At 23.9% G+C, this 6,421-nt stretch overlaps 1 long non-coding RNA gene across 1 annotated transcript; it reads left to right on the top strand.

The window, feature by feature from the left end:
- Positions 1-1,619: 1,619 nt before the first annotated feature.
- LOC145945327 (uncharacterized) lies at positions 1,620-3,093 on the top strand. Its single transcript, XR_014426835.1, has 3 exons — positions 1,620-1,795; positions 1,879-2,178; positions 2,515-3,093. It is a non-coding gene; the product is annotated as an uncharacterized LOC145945327 (long non-coding RNA).
- Positions 3,094-6,421: the final 3,328 nt, after the last annotated feature.

The following is a 6,421-nucleotide window of genomic DNA, read 5'->3' as shown; positions in this document are numbered from 1 at the left end:
AATAGGAAAGTTCCCCTTATATCGTTTTGCAAATGTGTGGAGAAGGGGGACGCATGAGTGTTTATCAATTTTATTTTATATTTTTTATTGTTATAATTTCAAACATCATAAATTTACTTAAAAAAATAAATAAAAATATTATTACAAAATTTTAAGCAAATCACCAATCACAAAATAACTCAAATAAAAAATTTAATAGTTAAGATATTTAATATTGATAATATTAAAATATTGATATAAATTAAATTATTGATATTCACATTTTTCTACAAAAATATAACATATATAGAGCAAATAAAGTTTATTATTGCTCTTTCACCTTTGTCTTTGATGAGCGGAACATGAAGAAGAGTTATATTAAATAATTTGTGGAAAATAAATTGCATTGCTCTATTTTATAACAATCAATATATCGCATACAAGATGAGGTAATATAACATTTTATATACGACAGAAAAAAATAATAAAATAAAACTTGTAATATAAAAATATAAAAATAAGATAATTTATAAAATAACATACAAATTAATGTATTTTTAATCATAACTTTATTTGGAAGAATTGTGTGTTATCGTTATTAATATCTCTTACAATTAGAACAGAAATAATAATAAAATATTAATAAATATATAAACATAGTTACTTACTTATTAAACATACTTATTATAGAATCTTACGGTTATAATACGGTTATAATTGTAGTACTTTCTTATTTGCAATGATTTTGAATTATAAAAATATTAATTTTTATTATATATTTAAATAAATTGTACATAATTATTTTATATTTGAATCCTAAACAATTATAGCGTTTCTCTATTAAACACAGCATTTACCTTCACATTTTCAAAGATCTAATTATTATCTTTGATGTAATGTGCGTTTTATTTTGAGTTACCTTAAATATTATACATTTTGCGTTAAAGAAGAAAAGTTTTGTTAAATTTAATTTGTTACTACATGTAGAGCTTAACAAAACTTTTTCTCGAAATATACCTAGTGCAAACTATAATGTTCAATTTTATATATTGTACATACAATAATGTAAGTTTTAGCAACGTCATAATAAGTGATTTAATAAGCGATAATATATTGTAGAAAGATCATATTGTCGAATAGCAGCTGAATGTTTATGCACTCTTGTACACAGTGTTTTTAGAGTTATATAAGTATAAAATAATGTATTGCTAAACAAATGTTAGATAAAAATATCTAGAAAACAATTTTAACCATTTAATTTCAAAAAGATGTTATATATTTCTTAAAAATTTAGTTAGTAAAATTTAAATATAAAATAATATGTACCTTTTATATGTATATATAATTTCTTGATTTGATTTCTTGACATTACAAAAATGTATAATAATCTCACATATTATAGTTTAATCAAGCAAAAAATACGATTTAAATATATTTCTTTGCAACACAATAGAAATGCATTGGAGCATTAAAATCCTTTGTGTCATCGTTTCTTTTGATCTATTCAAATATTCAAAATTCATATTGTATCCGTTAAACTTTAATGCCACGTAAATATATGTGAATTTGAATTGAACGAATAATCTATTTCATATTGTATATTTTATTACGAAAGATTAAAAGTCAAGAATACGAAAGATAAAAGTCATTGTACCACTCTTCCGGTATGGAATCGCTCATTGTCAGACGGGATCAGGATTCGAGAAAGGGTTGACGAAACACAAAGCGTCGATATGTTACGTTAAACGTTAAACAAAACAATTTATTCTATGAATTATGTGTGCAATATATGTTTATAAAAGAATGATGTGTGTGTGTATGTAATTGTTACGGTTATAATTAAGTTGTAATAAGTATAGTAAGCATTATAAAAATTATAATATACAAATATTGCGTTAGGTTCCGAACGTATAAAGAAGTCGGCCCGTATGTGTATAAATCGGTTTATATGACAACATATATCGTATATGTTATGGATGTCACAGATATCGGCGCGTGTTTATGTTGCGCGTGTTTTGACGGTAGCTGATATACGCGCTTATTCACAATCACAACAGTGTGACAGATAATATATACATATATATGTATACCAATATCGGAAGTAAATTATAGTATTACAGACGACGCAATTCTTAATAGCGATTACGATGCACGGTGCAAATGACGGTATGCGAGTGCCGGATGATTATGCAGATGCAGGTTTATATTTATTTATTTATTTATGTTATTATAAAAATAATATATCTCTCTCTTTACTTGCTTTCCGTATATCTCTACTTCTACTTGCTTTTCGAATAATTGCGTTTTAACATAATCCTATGTAACTCTTTTTATAATAATATTTATTATATATAATATTTTCAAAAATTTTTATTAATCCATACTATATATATAAAATTATTTCTAATCCAAAATAGTGTTTTATTATTTCTTAATCATATTTTGTTATCTCAAGCATATTTTAATTTTTACGTAAAGTTTCCTGTTTCTGAATTTCATAATAATATAGCAGCGATTTGGTCTATCTCTTTCTAGAGGATATCTCCACTTTATCCTAAGGATAGAATTTTCGAACGCATTCGAGGCTGCGCTCGATTAAATGCTTCGAACATATATGTTCTATAAGATATTGGCCACATCTAGTAGACACTGTAATTGATGTAATTCACACATGTGCGGCAATGAAAATTTCTTGGCGGATCTGGCGGATAGAAATTATAATAGATAGGAATTAGGATAGTTAATATAGAAATAAGTTGATATGTATATTGAAAAATTAATAATATATATATTATATTTACACAATATAAAGGAAATCTAGTAGCAAAAGAAATTGTTAAGACAAACTTAAAATTAAAAAAAATTTTTAATTTTTTAGAAAATATTTTGCGAGCAATTAAAGACACACTTGTTAGTATTAAATATGTTATGGCATTTTATTGATAATAGTTTGTTAAATATGCACAAAAATCAACACCAAATCAAACATTAATATATAATATATAAAATAATATATGTATATCTAATATAATATTAAAATGTATCACAATTGATCATAATTAATACAAGAGTATTAATTGTAATTAATTGTATATTTTACTTTAATAATTAAAAAAACACAAATTACTAAAATATTTATGCAAAACAAGAGAAAAAATTAAATATTAGTATTTTATATAAATTTATAAATTATCTATCTCTAAAACAATTGTAAGAATAAATAATGTAATAATATATGTAAAATTAATATTTATACATATTAATTATTTTTATTATCTATTTAGGAGAAACAAAATACAAGTGCGAAGATTGGCGAAGAAATATATAATTATTTCCTTTCTCTTACTATATATTAATTTTGTGTAAACACACAACATAGGCTTAAAGTTAATGACTGTTGATTTTTTTCTTCAATCATACATCAAATTTTAATCATTATATTTATTTGAAGATTTTTCTTCTGATCTAATTGTTTCAAATTTATTTAAAAGTAAAATCTTTAGAACTTTCTTATTGTATTCTGATTTCTGTCAAAAAAATATATTAATCGTGGATAAAGTATTATAACATATTATATTACTAACAAAATATTATTTTAATTATAATAATATGTTGTAAAAAATATAATATGTTATAATATATACTTATAATACATATATACATTGTCCGCGATTAATATTTTTTGACAGAAATCAGCTGATAACTGTCAAATATTAATCGAATTTAAAGTATTAAAACATTATTTAAAAGATATAATTTTATTTAATATTATTTTGGACAAAGTGTCAAACTGCTAACTCTCGCCATGACAGTCTCTCGATGCTATGAATGGAACGCATAACGCAAATCGAAGCAGCTAATCAACATCACACGAAAGAGGCAACAAATCTTGCGAGAGATTTAACATGCCATTTTTAGAAAAGGACTAAAACACTAGAGCGCGATTCCTCGATTTTATGTTGAAAAAATGATACAGAAATACAGCTGATAACTGTCAAAAAATATTAATCGAGTTTGAAGTACTAACATTTTATTTAAAACATATTATTATTTTAATTTTTATAACATAATATTATTTTAAAATTTAATTAGCAAATTAATCAGCTGATGTATGTAAAAAAATATTAATAAAGCGTTAATTTGCTAATTAAATTTTAAAATAATATGTTAAAAATATTAAAATAGTAATATGTTGTAAATAATATGTTATAATATTTTATTCTCGATTAATATTTTTTGACAGAAATCAGCTGATAAATGTTAAAAATATTAACCGAGTTTAAAGTAGCTAATTTCTATCAAAAAAATATTAATAAATCTTTTCGTCAATAAAATCGTAATTAGTCTCGATCTTGATTATTTCGATTATCAACAAATTTTTGTAGAAAATTCTACTTTTCGGTCCCACTTTCTGTTTTAGATTTAAATACTAAATTTTTATGTATTGCATAATTAATTAATATATATATTTCTTTATGCGTTGATTGCAATGCATGCATAAAAATATGTGAATTTATTATGCAAAACACAAAAATTCATTAATTAAATCTTTAACAGAGAACAACAAAAATGAATCTTTCGATCAAAATATTTGCGCTTTCATTAGATTCGCGCCTCTGCACGTCTCGCCCGAGACTGACCGCAAGACTCTTACAATGAGTAGCGGTATCGCCAAGTACAGTCCACACGTCCTCCATGATGCGCGTTTCGCGCGAGACTGATTCAGGCATTGCGATTTACGATTGCGAGATCGTCAGTCTCGCGCGAGACGCGCAGCGTGGCGGACGTGTGAGCTGTACTTGGTGATACCGCTACTCATTGTCAGAGGCTTGCGGTCAGTCTCGCGCGAGACGTGCAGCGTGGTGGATACATACAGAGGCGCGAATCTAATGAAAGCGTAAATATTTTGATCGAAAGATTCTGTAGAAAATTCTATTTTTGTTGTTCTCTGTTAAAGATTTAATTAATTAATTTTTGTGCCCTGCATAATTAATTCACATATTTTTATGCATGCATTGCTATCAACGCATAAAAAATATATATATCAATTAATTATGCAATGCATAAAAATTTAGTATTTAAATCTAAAACAGAAAGTGGGACCGAAAAGTAGAATTTTCTACAAGAATCTTTTAATAATCGAAATAATCACAACATCGAGACTAATTACAATTTTATTGACAAAAAGATTTATTAATATTTTTTTGATAGAAATTAGCTTCTTTAAACTCGGATAATATTTTCGACAATTATCAGCTGATTTCTGTTAAAAAATCTTAATCGAGGCTAAAGTATTATAACATATTATTTACAACATCTTATTATTTTAATTTTTATAACATATTATTACTTTGAAATTTACTTGTTAGCAAATTAACGCTTTATTAATATTTTTTGACAGAAATCAGTTGATTAAAGCGTTAATTTGCTAATTAATTTTAAAAATAAGAAATGTTATAAAAATTAAAATAATATGTTATAATTTTCCTTAAACTTAATTCATATTTTTGACAGTTATATCAGCTGATTTCTATCTCGCAAAAATTTCTATCGCAAAAATATTAATCAAGTTTAAACAAACTTTATATAAAAATATCATTCTTTTTTATATAAAATTAAGGACTGGCGCGCGCGCTTGTGTTGTTCTAGTAATAATAAAATTATATTTTCTATATTATTTTTTAAAGTTATATATATTATAATCGATCTTTTTAATTTTAAAATGTCTTACAATTAGTTATTTACTTAATTTTTTGTCGGTCTCTCTGTATTAAATATACATCATTATCATTTATATATATGTATAGTTAATTATGTTTATGATATATAATATATATTAAAATACGATAATAAATTATTAAAATAATTATGCAAAATATTAAAATAATTATATTTAAAAAAATATTTAATAAACTTTGATAAAGTACTAAAATAATTATCTAAAACAATTTCGAAGAATAGATGTAATAATTAATGCAGTAATGTATATGTAAAATTAATATTAATAATAACAATTATTTTTATTTTGTATTCTTAGCAAAAATAAAACCAAAATGTGAAGATTGACGGAGAAATATAAAATTATTTTTTTCTTACAGCACAAAGAATTGCGTAAACATACAAGACAGATTTTAGGACCCATAGCGGTTGCTTTTGTTCAGTTCTATATCATATTTCAATCGTTATATTCCTTTGAAGATATTTCTTTTCATTGAATTATGTGCCATATCATTTAAAAATGAATCTTTATTAAGAACTTTTATTGTATTACTATGTAGATATATATATTCTATAGAAATTATATAGATATCATTGCGTTGTGTGATACACACACACATATATATATATATAATGTGTGTGTGTATCACACAACGCAATGATATCTATATAATTTCTATAGAATATATATATCTACATAGTAATACAATAAAAGTTCTTAATA

The sequence above is a fragment of the Prenolepis imparis genome, unplaced genomic scaffold (assembly GCF_030444845.1).
Source record: "Prenolepis imparis isolate NDT839.2.m4 unplaced genomic scaffold, iyPreImpa1.0 SCAF_14, whole genome shotgun sequence".
NCBI lineage: Eukaryota > Metazoa > Arthropoda > Insecta > Hymenoptera > Formicidae > Prenolepis > Prenolepis imparis.
The sequence above is the reverse complement of the archived record's forward strand: the minus strand, read 5'-3'. Positions and strand labels throughout refer to the sequence as shown.